We start from the raw sequence: 12,660 nt of genomic DNA on the forward strand, positions 1-12,660 counted from the left end.
ATGGGATAAAGATAGAAATGTTAAAAGCAGGTGGGGATATAGTTTTGGAGTGGTTGGTGCAATTATTTAATAAATGTATGGAAGAGGGTAAGGTACCTAGGGATTGGCAGAGAGCATGCATAGTTCCTTTGTATAAAGGCAAAGGGGATAAAAGAGAGTGCAAAAATTATAGGGGGATAAGTCTGCTGACTATACCTGGTAAAGTGTATGGTAGATTTATTATTGAAAGAATTAAGAGTAAGACGGAGAATAGGATAGCAGATGAACAAGGAGGCTTTAGGAAAGGTAGGGGGTGTGTGGACCAGGTGTTTACAGTGAAACATATAAGTGAACAGTATTTAGATAAGGCTAAAGAGGTCTTTGTGGCATTTATGGATTTGGAAAGGCGTATGACAGGGTGGATAGGGGGGCAGTGTGGCAGATGTTGCAAGTGTATAGTGTAGGAGGTAGGTTACTGAAAGCAGTGAAGAGTTTTTACGAGGATAGTGAGGCTCAAGTTAGAGTATGTAGGAAAGAGGGAAATTATTTCCCAGTAAAAGTAGGCCTTAGACAAGGATGTGTGATGTCACCGTGGTTGTTTAATATATTTATAGATGGGGTTGTAAGAGAAGTAAATGCGAGGGTCTTGGCAAGAGGCGTGGAGTTAAAAGATAAAGAATCACACACAAAGTGGGAGTTGTCACAGCTGCTCTTTGCTGATGACACTGTGCTCTTGGGAGATTCTGAAGAGAAGTTGCAGAGATTGGTGGATGAATTTGGTAGGGTGTGCAAGGGAAGAAAGTTAAAGTAAGGTTATGAGAATAACAAAAAAGATTAGGTGATGAAAGATTGAATATCAGATTGGAGGGAGAGAGTATGGAGGAGGTGAATGTATTCAGATATTTGGGAGTGGACGTGTCAGCGGATGGGTCTATGAAAGATGAGGTGAATCATAGAATTGATGAGGGGAAAAGAGTGAGTGGTGCACTTAGGAGTCTGTGGAGACAAAGAACTTTGTCCTTGGAGGCAAAGAGGGGAATGTATGAGAGTATAGTTTTACCAATGCTCTTATATGGGTGTGAAGCATGGGTGATGAATGTTACAGCAAGAAGAAGGCTGGAGGCAGTGGAGATGTCATGTCTGAGGGCAATGTGTGGTGTGAATATAATGCAGAGAATTCGTAGTTTGGAAGTTAGGAGGAGGTGCGGGATTACCAAAACTGTTGTCCAGAGGGCTGAGGAAGGGTTGTTGAGGTGGTTCGGACATGTAGAGAGAATGGAGCGAAACAGAATGACTTCAAGAGTGTATCAGTCTGTAGTGGAAGGAAGGCGGGGTAGGGGTCGGCCTGGGAAAGGTTGGAGGGAGGGGGAAAAGGAGGTTTTGTGTGCGAGGGGCTTGGACTTCCAGCAGGCATGCGTGAGCGTGTTTGATAGGAGTGAATGGAGACAAATGGTTTTTAATACTTGACGTGCTGTTGGAGTGTGAGCAAAGTAACATTTATGAAGGGGTTCAGGGAAACCGGCAGGCCGGACTTGAGTCCTGGAGATGGGAAGTACAGTGCCTGCACTCTGAAGGAGGGGTGTTAATGTTGCAGTTTAAAAACTGTAGTGTAAAGCACCCTTCTGGCAAGACAGTGATGGAGTGAATGATGGTGAAAGTTTTTCTTTTTCGGGCCACCCTGCCTTGGTGGGAATCGGCCAGTGTGATAATAAAAAATAATAAAATATATATATATATATATATATATATATATATATATATATATATATATATATATATATATATCGTATGTATAAGTGCTAAACTCGTATGAGTCATTCAGTGTAAGTAGTGATGTAGGCTCGATCCTCCGTCAGGGAATCGTGGCTGGGTAACGTGACCAGTGTTGCTATTGGCACTTCTCTGGCTAATAGACTACTAATCGTTGCAGTGCCTGTGCACAGTAAGTCCTCAAGAATTTATACCGATTTCATTGTACACGAAGAGGCACACTCAGCAGAGGAAATAATATGTTTATATTTTGTTCTGTGTCAGTAGAATTGGTTATTTTAGAGGCCGTGACGTTTTTCTTCGTCTCCTTGAAGAGACAGAGACTACAGTACACAAGTGTTGGAATGTATCATGCAAGAGTGTACTCGGAGCTACAGTGTTGACATAACCTTGGAAGAGCAGAACCAAAACAAACAGTCATCCAGTTTGCGCGCGCGCACGAATGGGTTCTGTGGCAACACGCGGTTTGGGAGCGAGGTCACGTGAGGTGAGCCAGTGTTCGCGCGCTGGCCGGAGTGGCGGGAAGCTCGACTATTGGTGTGCTGGCCACAGTAGCGGGAAGCAAAGCTGTTGGTTAGTCCTCTTAAAATAACACCAGTGACGTCCTGTGATGATATTTTTGAGTAAAAAAATAAAATTGAAAGATTAACTGTTTCCTCCAGAATTGCATTGTGCTTCTGGGTGAATTTTATAAACCGCTCGGGAATTTTTTTTTATAAATTTCCTGACCAAAATATAGTGCATTTATTAAAATAATGAAAAATATTGACTTATAAAGGCCATATGGCCTTCCTTCTGTTGAGGTATAAACTATTATGTGTGTGATATACACGTTTAATCAGAGGTATGGAAATTAAGTTCAAACAACGGCCTTACTGTAATATAAATGTAAATGACATGTCCGGCCTCCATTCAGGGACAGAATTGCATACCATATGTATGTATTTTGCTAAGTAGTTTGTAGAGGCAAGCGAAATGTGCTGTGAATTTTTATCCACATTTCCGGAAAAAAGTTATGCAATGAGTTGATTATTTCATGAGCTTCTGTAGTGGCTAGACTGGACTGGAAATAATTTAAACACAAGGCTGGAAAGAGGTTTTTATTTAAACATAAGGCTGGAAACAGGTTTTAGTATAAACGTAAGGCTAAAAATGTGTTTTGATATTAAAAAATAGCGTGTTTAAAAAATTCCTGGTACTGTGATAGTGGAAAATAATATTGTTGATATTGCCGAGTTTTTCTGACTGATGATTACATTGTTCTTTTGGAATGGGTCAACGCTTATATGATGGTCATATTACACGCACACTATATATATCTATATATATATATATATATATATATATATATATATATATATATATATATATAATATGTATACATTTGTCAAAGACACGATTCAGATTGAAAATTACATTAATCGTTGAACTGAGTGAACGAAACAGTTTTTGTTTCTGTATTCACTTTATTGCTTTAAATTGAGTAGAGAGAAACGCCCACATAATGTAGTAAGAGACGGACAGACAGAGAGAAAGCGATGGAGACTGAGAGGCAGGCTGGGTTAAAGGGAAAGACGGGAATATGAGAGTTCGTGATAACCATTGGTGCAAGAAATATGATCAGAAACAATGGCATTATTGTTGATCTCTGGGTCACTTGCTGGTGAGGCAGTGACCCACGTGTTGTGGTGTTATAGTGATGCTGTAACCATGTATAGTGAAGTGGTGTGGCAGACTTTGACGTGTATGTAGTGATATTATTTAATGTTGAGTACTTTGAAAAGGTGTCGTCGTGAAATTACGTTTATGGTGTTGTGTTTGGTGTTATGTTTATACAGTTGATGTTGCGTTAGTGTTATGGTGTGATGTGGCAATGTTATGTTGTTAGTTTTGTGACGTTATGCTAATTTTATGGTATTATGTTTGTTTATGGAGTTGTGACAGTGTTGTGGTGTGGTAGTGTTTTGACGTGGGATTATAACTTGTACCAGAAATGTTTCTAATAAGTTTAATGAGTGACACAAAGCCTCAAGTTGCTGAGAATGTCACCATTGTTGCCAGTTTAACGGGTGAATTGACTGTTTTGGTGGGAACACCTACCAGTGTTGTCACGGTTATTACTGGAGTGACGGTGAACACTTGTGACTGCAACTAGGGTTTTAATAAAGTAATTGACTTATTGTAGTAAATAAATTTGCCGATGTAGTAGACAGCGCGCAGACGTATACAACAGTAAATTAAGCAGTTTTGTTGGCAGTGAATTAATCAATTTTCCTTTCTTGTCCCTGATGGGTTTTACTTGGGAAGAAATGCTTATTCCTTTGTATGAAATAACTAAGATATTGTCGAGAAGGATTTTCTCTAAAATTCTTGGTAAACAGAACAAAGGGGCTAGTTTCTTCTGGTATTATCTCTTAGTTTGCCATGTATCCTCGTAGGTCCTGTCATACCTATTCTTAAAATAATGTATAGAGCCAGCCTTAAGCATTTTTTCGTCCAGGTTATTCTGCTTCCTGCTAACGAAATACTTCCTGGCATCCTCGAGACTCGTCTATTTCTTTAAATTCCAGGTGTGCCCACATGTCCTAGTTTCTTAGCTCTAGAGCAGTGTATCCCTGTCTACCGTATCAAGTTCTCTGGAGTATTTTTGTATGTCTTTCCTGGTTCTTTTATCCTCTACTGTCGACAGATTTAAACTCCTCGCAACTCATTTCCCATGAGTCTGAGACTAATCTCGTTGCTCACTCCGCATTTCTCTAGTTTCTTAACATGCTTTAACAGGTGAGGGTTACATCTGGTGCTGCGTATTCCGGAGACGGGTCTGACGTAAGTAATTGACTCGGAGATTCCTGAAAGCTAATCTTTGATTTGCCAAACGAATATTCGCTGTAGCAGTTATTCGGTTGATGTGTGCCTCCGCCGATATGCTCGGCACTCCCAATGAAAAGCAGGTGCGCTACGGGTACACTAAGCGTCAGAAATCCAAGACTGTTTAACTGCTTTCCAGCATACATAAAGGGGATTACAAATAGGCCCCTGGCTGACTTCAACAAGGCGCTGGACAGGCACCTAAAGTAAGTACCTGATCAACCGGGCTGTGGTTCGTACGTCGGTTTGCGTGCCGCCAAGAGTAACAGCCTGGTTGATCAGGCTCTGATCCACCACGTTGATCCCCGAAACCCTATTCAGGTATACTCCAGGTATTCCATTAAGGTACTACTTGATTCTCTGTATCGTCTTCCCTGTTATTCCGGCCTTCTCATCATGTTTTGTGAGGTATGGTATTAAATACCTGCTTGTAGTCCAACCATATGTGATCCACCAATCCTTCTTTCTCTTGTCTCACTTCTGTTGGGTTTCATAGAGCTCCAGCAAGTTTGGGAGAAAAGATTTGACATATCTAAACCTTGTAGGCTATTGTTTATTAAAGCCCTTCTCACCTAGTGCTCCACCATTCGTTTTCTGATTATCTTCTCCTTTATTTTACATAGTATTAATGTCAGTGATACTGACTTCATGTTTGTCTCCTTTCTTAAATAATGGGACGACATTGGCTTTCTTCCAGATTTCTGGCATTTGTCCCGTATTTATTCACTTGTGTGTGTTTTCCTGTGTGTTTTTGTTTTTAGGTCTGGAGTTCGATGTAAAATTGTTAAGTTTTTACAGGCAAATAACTCACTAGCACTTCCAGTAATTCCAGATTTTTAGTTATCAAAAATTTTCATACACCTTTCCAAAATTCATGCAAGATTTTGTTTTAAGATAAGTTATAGACTTTTGCCAGTAAGAACATAACATCCTGTGCCACCTGTCCTAAGAGTTTAACGTTTTCAAATAAATGTAATAATAATAATTTAGGCTAAAATATTATCTTAGAACTTCTGCCTTATCAGCAACCTTTCTCTTCTCTCTTGCTACGGTTATTACTTCACCTAACATATTGCTTGTTGCTGAGGTTGCAAGTTCTGACACCATTTGTATTTTCTACAGCCATTTCCCGCTCCCCCGAGGCTCACAGCAGACCCATAAATCAATGTTACACCCGCCACTTCTTGTAGAGGTAATGCGAGACAACCCACCTGTGTAAGGTAGTGGTGTGGGACTATCCTACCCTCACAACCCCCACTTCCATACACACCTTCCGTGTGGGATACGTGAAAGAGGAGGGTGTTGAGGTACTCTAAATGTTAATGGAGACAAGAGCAGGATTTCCTGTGTCCACTCGATATTGCGTATGCTGCAGTTGTATCGCAGTAACTGAAATAAATAAGTTAATAAATATATGTACACACACGCACAAGCGCGCATACACGCATACACACACACACACACACACACACACACACACACACACACACACACACACACACACACACACACACACACACACACACACACACACACACACACACGCACGCGCGCGCCTTGGGAAAGTGGAGAAGAATCCTTATTCCGTAAGTCATGCTTGTCGTAAGAGACAACAGATATGCCGGGAGCAAGGGGCTAGTAACCCCTTCTGTATAAATTAATAAAATTACTGAATGTAAAAGGAAGAAAAACTTTTGTTTCTTGTTTTTGGGGGTCACCCTGCATCAGTGGAAGACGGCCAGTGATATATATATATATATATATGTGTGTGTGTGTGTGTGTGTATGTTGTGCCAAATAGGTAAAACATGCTATTTTGGCATAAATAGCAGCGCTCTGCTTGCCGAATAAGGCAAATTAAAATTTATGCATGCAATAATTTCTCAAAAAATCATTCTGAACCTAACGAAAAAATATATTTCTTTGTGCTTGTTTATTATTAAATTATTGTAACCTTACATAAAACATATTTAGTTGGATTAGGCTAAATTAAATTGCGCTTGTTATAATAAGGTTAGGTAAGTTTTCTTAGGTTCTTTTGGTTCAAAATATTATTTTTTACGTTAACATAAATGAAAAAAACATATCTTTAAACATATAAGAGAATTTTTTAGGAAAGATTTAGTTTTAAATGAGTTCTTGCTAATTGACCAGTTTTACCTATTCGGTACCACACACACACACACACACACACACACACACACACACACACACACACACACACACACACACACACACACACACATACACACACACACACACAGTGGGAGAATGAAAGGGTGAGGTCAGTCTTTGTGTATGGGCTCCAGGAAGTTGAAGGGGAAACATATGAAGCAAGAAAACAAGGGGAAAAAAAAGCAATTGAAAGCATCATGAAAGCAATAGGAGAAGACGACATGACCCAGCTGGAAAATTTTCGGAGAATAGGGGGGTTTGTAAAAAAAAGAACCCGGCCAGTGAAAGTGACCTTCAAGGCAGAAGTGACTCGGACCAGGATCCTGCAGGAGAAAGCACGATTAAGGGACATGCCGGCATACAGGAAGGTGTATCTCGATCGCGACAGAACACAAGAAGAAAGAAAGGCAGAAACTGAGAGATGGTACAAAGGCGAAAGGAGGAAAGAGAGGGGATGGAGAAGACAGACAGGAGATCCCAGACCCAGGAAAAAGATCAAATACAGCCTCCCTCACAACTTCCTATAGAAGCCTCCCAACCAGGTCAACCCCAGTGCAACCAAACACTAAATCAAAACACCCATGCCACATCCAATGCCCCCACCCACTACATTACAAACTCCACCCCCACAGCAACAACCCATAGTTCCTTACCAGGTCTCCCACTTCCCCAACCCCAATATACCTCCCAGACCACAGTCTTAGAAAAGAAGTTGAAGGTGTGGTATACAAATGCAGATGGAATAACAAACAAGTATGAGGAGTGGCACGAAAGAATCAAGGAGACATCCCCAGACATAATAGCACTCACAGAAACAAAACTCACCAGAATAATAACAGATTAAATCTTTTCATCCGGATACCAAATCTTCAGAAAAGACAGAGGGAGGAGAGGGGGAGGAGGAGTTGCACTGCTCATTAAAAACCAGTGGGGTTTTGAGAAAATGGAAGGAATGGATGGCACGGGCGAAAGGGACTACTTAGTAGGAACAATCCAGACTGAGGGACATAAGGTGATAATTGCAGTAATGTACAACCCACCACAGAACTGCAGGAGGCCAAGAGAAGAATATGATGAGAGCAACAGAGCAATGATCGACACACTAGCCGAGGTGGCCAGGAGAGCACACATGGGGGGAGCAAAGTTACTAGTTATGGGTGATTTCAATCACAAGGAGATTGACTGGGAAAACCTGGAGCCCCATGGGGGTCCCGAAACATGGAGAGCCAAGATGATGGATGTGGTACTGGAAAACCTCATGCATCAGCATGTTACAGACACTACCAGAGAGAGAGTAGAGGATGAACCAGCAAGGCTGGACCTTGTATTCACCATGAGTAGTTCGGACATCGAGAGAATCATGTATGAAAGGCCCCTGGGAGCTAGTGATCATGTGGTTCTGTGCTTCGACTACATAGTTGAGCTCCAAGTGGAGAGAGTAGCAGGAATAGGCTGGGAAAAACCAAACTACAAAAGGGGGAACTACTCAGGCATGAGGAACTTCCTTCAAGACATTCAGTGGGAGAGGGAACTGACAGGGAAACCATTACAAGAAATGATGGACTATGTAGCAACAAAATGCAAGGAGGCAGAGGAGAGGTTTGTTCCAAAGGGAAACAGAAATAATGGGAAGAACAGAACGAGTCCTTGGTTCACCCAAAGGTGTAGGGAGGCAAAAACTAGGTGTACTAGAGAATGGAAAAGGTACAGAAGACAGAGAACTCAGGAAAATAAAGAAATCAGCCGAAGAGCCAGAAACGAATATGCACAGATAAGAAGGGAGGCTCAGAGACAATATGAAAATGACATAGCATCAAAAGTAAAGACTGACCCGAAGCTGTTGTACAGCCACATCAGGAGGATGGGGAATGGGGTGATGGGGAATTCACAAGAAACGACCAAGAGGTATGTCAGGAGCTCAACACAAGATTTAAAGAGGTATTTACAGTGGAAACCAGTAGGACTCCAGGAAATCAGAACAGGGGGGCACACCAGCAAGTGCTGGATGAGGTACATATAACCAAGGAGGAGGTGAAGAAGTTGCTATGCGAACTTGACACCTCAAAGGCGGTGGGACCAGACAACATCTCTCCATGGGTCCTTAAAGAGGGAGCAGAGATATTGTGTGAGCCATTAACAAAGATCTTCAACACATCATTTGAAACTGGGCAACTCCCTGAGGTATGGAAAATGGCAAATGTAGTCCCAATTTTTAAAAAGGGAGACAGACATGAGGCACTAAACTACAGACCTGTATCACTAACGTGTATAGTATGCAAGGTCATGGAGAAGATCATCAGGAGGAGAGTGGTGGGGCACCTGGAAAGAAACAAGTGTATCATTGACAACCAGCACGGTTTCAGGGAAGGAAAATCCTGTGTCACAAACCTACTAGAGTTTTATGACAAGGTGACAGAAGTAAGACAGGAGAGAGAGGGGTGGATCGACTGCATATTTTTGGACTGCAAGAAGGCCTTCGACACAGTTCCTCACAAGAGGTTACTGCAAAAGCTAGAGGATCAGGCACACATAACAGGAAAGGCACTGCAATGGTTCAGAGAATATCTGACAGGGAGGCAACAACGAGTCATGGTACGCGACGAGGTGTCAGAGTGGGCGCCTGTGACAAGCGGGGTTCCACAGGGGTCAGTCCTAGGACCTGTGCTGTTCTTGGTATATGTGAACGACATAACGGAAGGGATAGACTCAGAAGTGTCCTTGTTTGCAGATGATGCGAAGTTAATGAGAAGAATCAAATCGGATGAGGATCAGGCAGGACTACAAAGAGACCTGGACAGGCTACAAGCCTGGTCCAGCAACTGGCTCCTTGAATTTAACCCTGCCAAATGCAAAGTCATGAATATTGGGGAAGGGCAAAGAAGACCGCAGACACAATATAGTTTAGATGGCCAAAGACTGCAAACCTCACTCAAGGAAAAAGATCTGGGGGTGAGTATAACACCGAGCATATCTCCTGAGGCGCACATCAATACGGGCGCCTGGCAAACCTACGGATAGCGTTCCGATACCTCAGTAAGGATTCGTTTAAGACTCTGTATACCATTTACGTCAGGCCCATACTGGAGTATGCAGCACCAGTTTGGAATCCACACCTAGTCAAGCACGTCAAGAAATTAGAGAAAGTGCAAAGGTTTGCAACAAGACTAGTCCCAGAGCTACGGGGATTGTCCTACGAAGAAAGGTTGAGGGAAATCGGCCTGACGACACTGAAGGACAGGAGGGTCAGGGGAGACATGATAACGACATACAAAACACTGCGCGGAATAGACAAGGTGGACAAAGACGGGATGTTCCAGAGAAGGGACACAGACACAAGAGGTCACAATTGGAAGTTGAAGACTCAGATGAATCAAAGGGATGTTAGGAAGTATTTCTTCAGTCATAGAGTAGTCAGGCCGTGGAATAGCCTAGAAAGTGACGTAGTGGAGGGGGGAACCATACATAGTTTTAAGGCGAGGTATGATAGAGCTCATGGGGCAGGGAGAGAGAGGACCTATTAGCAATCAGCGAAGAGGCGGGGCCAGGAGCTGTGACTCGAACCCTGCTAGCCTAGAAAGTGATGTAGTGGAGGCAGGAACCATACATAGTTTTAAGGCGAGGTATGATAGAGCTCATGGGGCAGGGAGAGAGAGAACCTAGTAGCAATCAGCGAAGAGGCGGGGCCAGGAGCTGTGACTCGACCCCTGCAACCACAAATAGGTGAGTACAAATAGGTGAGTACACACACACACATACACATACACACACACCTACACACACACCTACACACACACACCTACACGCACACACCTACACACACACACACACCTACACACACCTACACACACACACCTACACACACACACACCTACACACACACACACCTACACACACCTACACACACACCTACACACACACACACACCTACACACACAACAGGCCTAGTGTCTAATCGACATGTGCCTTGGACAAAATGGTAATTAACACACACATACACACACATACACACACACATACATACACACATACATACACACATACACACACATACACACACACACACAGACACACACATACACACACATACACACACATACACACACATACATATATATATATATATATATATATATATATATATATATATATATATATCTATATATATATATATATATATATATATATATATATATAACGCACAGATGAAATGTGTACAACTTCACGAACTACAAGCTTTTCTTCTGAAAAAAACTCTTAATTCATATCAGTATATTTTTTGAAGAGTACAGTGGACTGTAATTAAAAATTATACGTAATGTGCTGCACTCATTAAAAATATAAGAAATTCATACCACATGTAACATTTCCAAATTCATGCAAAGCATGTGAAAATGTGTTGAAAACATAACGTAAGTTTTTTCCTCTGTGAATTAAGGTGTGCAGGACACTTGCAACGGAGTTGACAAACCCTGGTTTAGAAATTAGTGTATACCGAAATTGTGAGTTTTGGTATACCTTTTCGCGAGGAGGAAAGTTTTGAGGTGAGGAGAGGAAGTTAGTTTAATGGGCACGTCTTGCAGGGGACGCTGAAAGGCTTATTTTGTGTAGGAGAGGGGGTCGTGTTGGGAACTGGGGGGGAATTGTGGTAATGGCGAATTTCTACTACTGCAAACGCGCGCGCGCGCGCGCACACACACACACACACACACACACACACACACACACACACACACACACACACACACACACACACACAGGAGGCAAAAACAAAGTGCAATAGAGAATGGAAAAAGTACAGAAGGCAGAGAACACATGAAAATAGGGAGATTAGTCGCAGAGCCAGGAATGAGTATGCACAGGTAAGGAGGGAGGCCCAGCGACAGTATGAAAATAACATAGCATCGAAAATCAAGACTGACCCGAAACTGTTGTATAGCCACATCAGGAGGAAGACAACAGTCAGACTGAGGACAGAAGGTGGAGAACTCACAAGAAATGATCAGGAGGTATGTGAGGAGCTAAACAGGAGATTTAAGGAAGTTTTACAGTAGAGACAGGAAGGGCTCTGGGAAGACAGCACAGAAGGGAACATCAAGAGGGAATATACCAACAAGTGTTGGATGACATAGGAACAACCGAGGAGGTGGTGCAGAAGCTGCTAAGTGACCTTGATACCTCAAAGGCGATGGGACCGGACAACATCTCCCCGTGGGTCCTTAGAAAAGGAGCAGAGATGCTGTGCGTGCGCCTAACCACAGTCTTCAACACATCCCTTGAAACTGGGCATCTACCTGAGAAATGGAAGACAGCAAATGTAGTCCCCATATTTAGGAAAGGAAACAGAAATGAGGCACTAAACTACAGACCTGTGTCTCTGACATGTATTGTGTGCAACGTCATGGAGAAGATTATCAGGAGGAGAGTGGTGGAACACCTGGAACGGAACAAGATTATAAATGAAAACCAGCATGGGTTCATGGAAGGCAAATCCTGTGTCACAAACCTTCTGGAGTTTTATGACAAGGTAACAAGTAAGACACGAGAGAGAGGGGTGGGGTGACTGCATTTTCCTAGACTGCAGGAAGGCCTTAGACACAGTTCCCCACAAGAGATTAGTGCAGAAGCCGGAGGATCAGGCGCATATAACAGGGAGGGCACTGCAATGGATCAGGGAATACCTGACAGGGAGGCAACGAGTCATGGTACGTGAAGAGGTATAATAGACTCTGAAGTGTCCCTATTCGCAGATGATGTGAAGTTGATTAGAAGAATTAAATCGGATGAGGATGAGGCAGGACTGCAAAGAGACCTGGACAGGCTGGACATGTGGTCCAGAAACTGGCTTCTCGAATTCAACCCTGCCAAATGC

At 42.6% G+C, this 12,660-nt stretch overlaps 1 protein-coding gene across 1 annotated transcript in view; it reads left to right on the forward strand.

The window, feature by feature from the left end:
• Positions 1–2,251: 2,251 nt before the first annotated feature.
• The window catches only part of LOC128695331 (neuron navigator 2-like), a 1,199,990-nt gene continuing 1,189,581 nt past the window's right edge, over positions 2,252–12,660 (forward strand). The window contains exon 1 of the mRNA XM_070095407.1: positions 2,252–2,322. The gene's annotated coding sequence lies outside the window, so the exon portion shown is untranslated. The remainder of the gene's footprint in view (positions 2,323–12,660) is intronic.

This window comes from Cherax quadricarinatus, chromosome 50, assembly GCF_038502225.1.
Source record: "Cherax quadricarinatus isolate ZL_2023a chromosome 50, ASM3850222v1, whole genome shotgun sequence".
In the NCBI taxonomy this organism is placed as follows: domain Eukaryota; kingdom Metazoa; phylum Arthropoda; class Malacostraca; order Decapoda; family Parastacidae; genus Cherax; species Cherax quadricarinatus.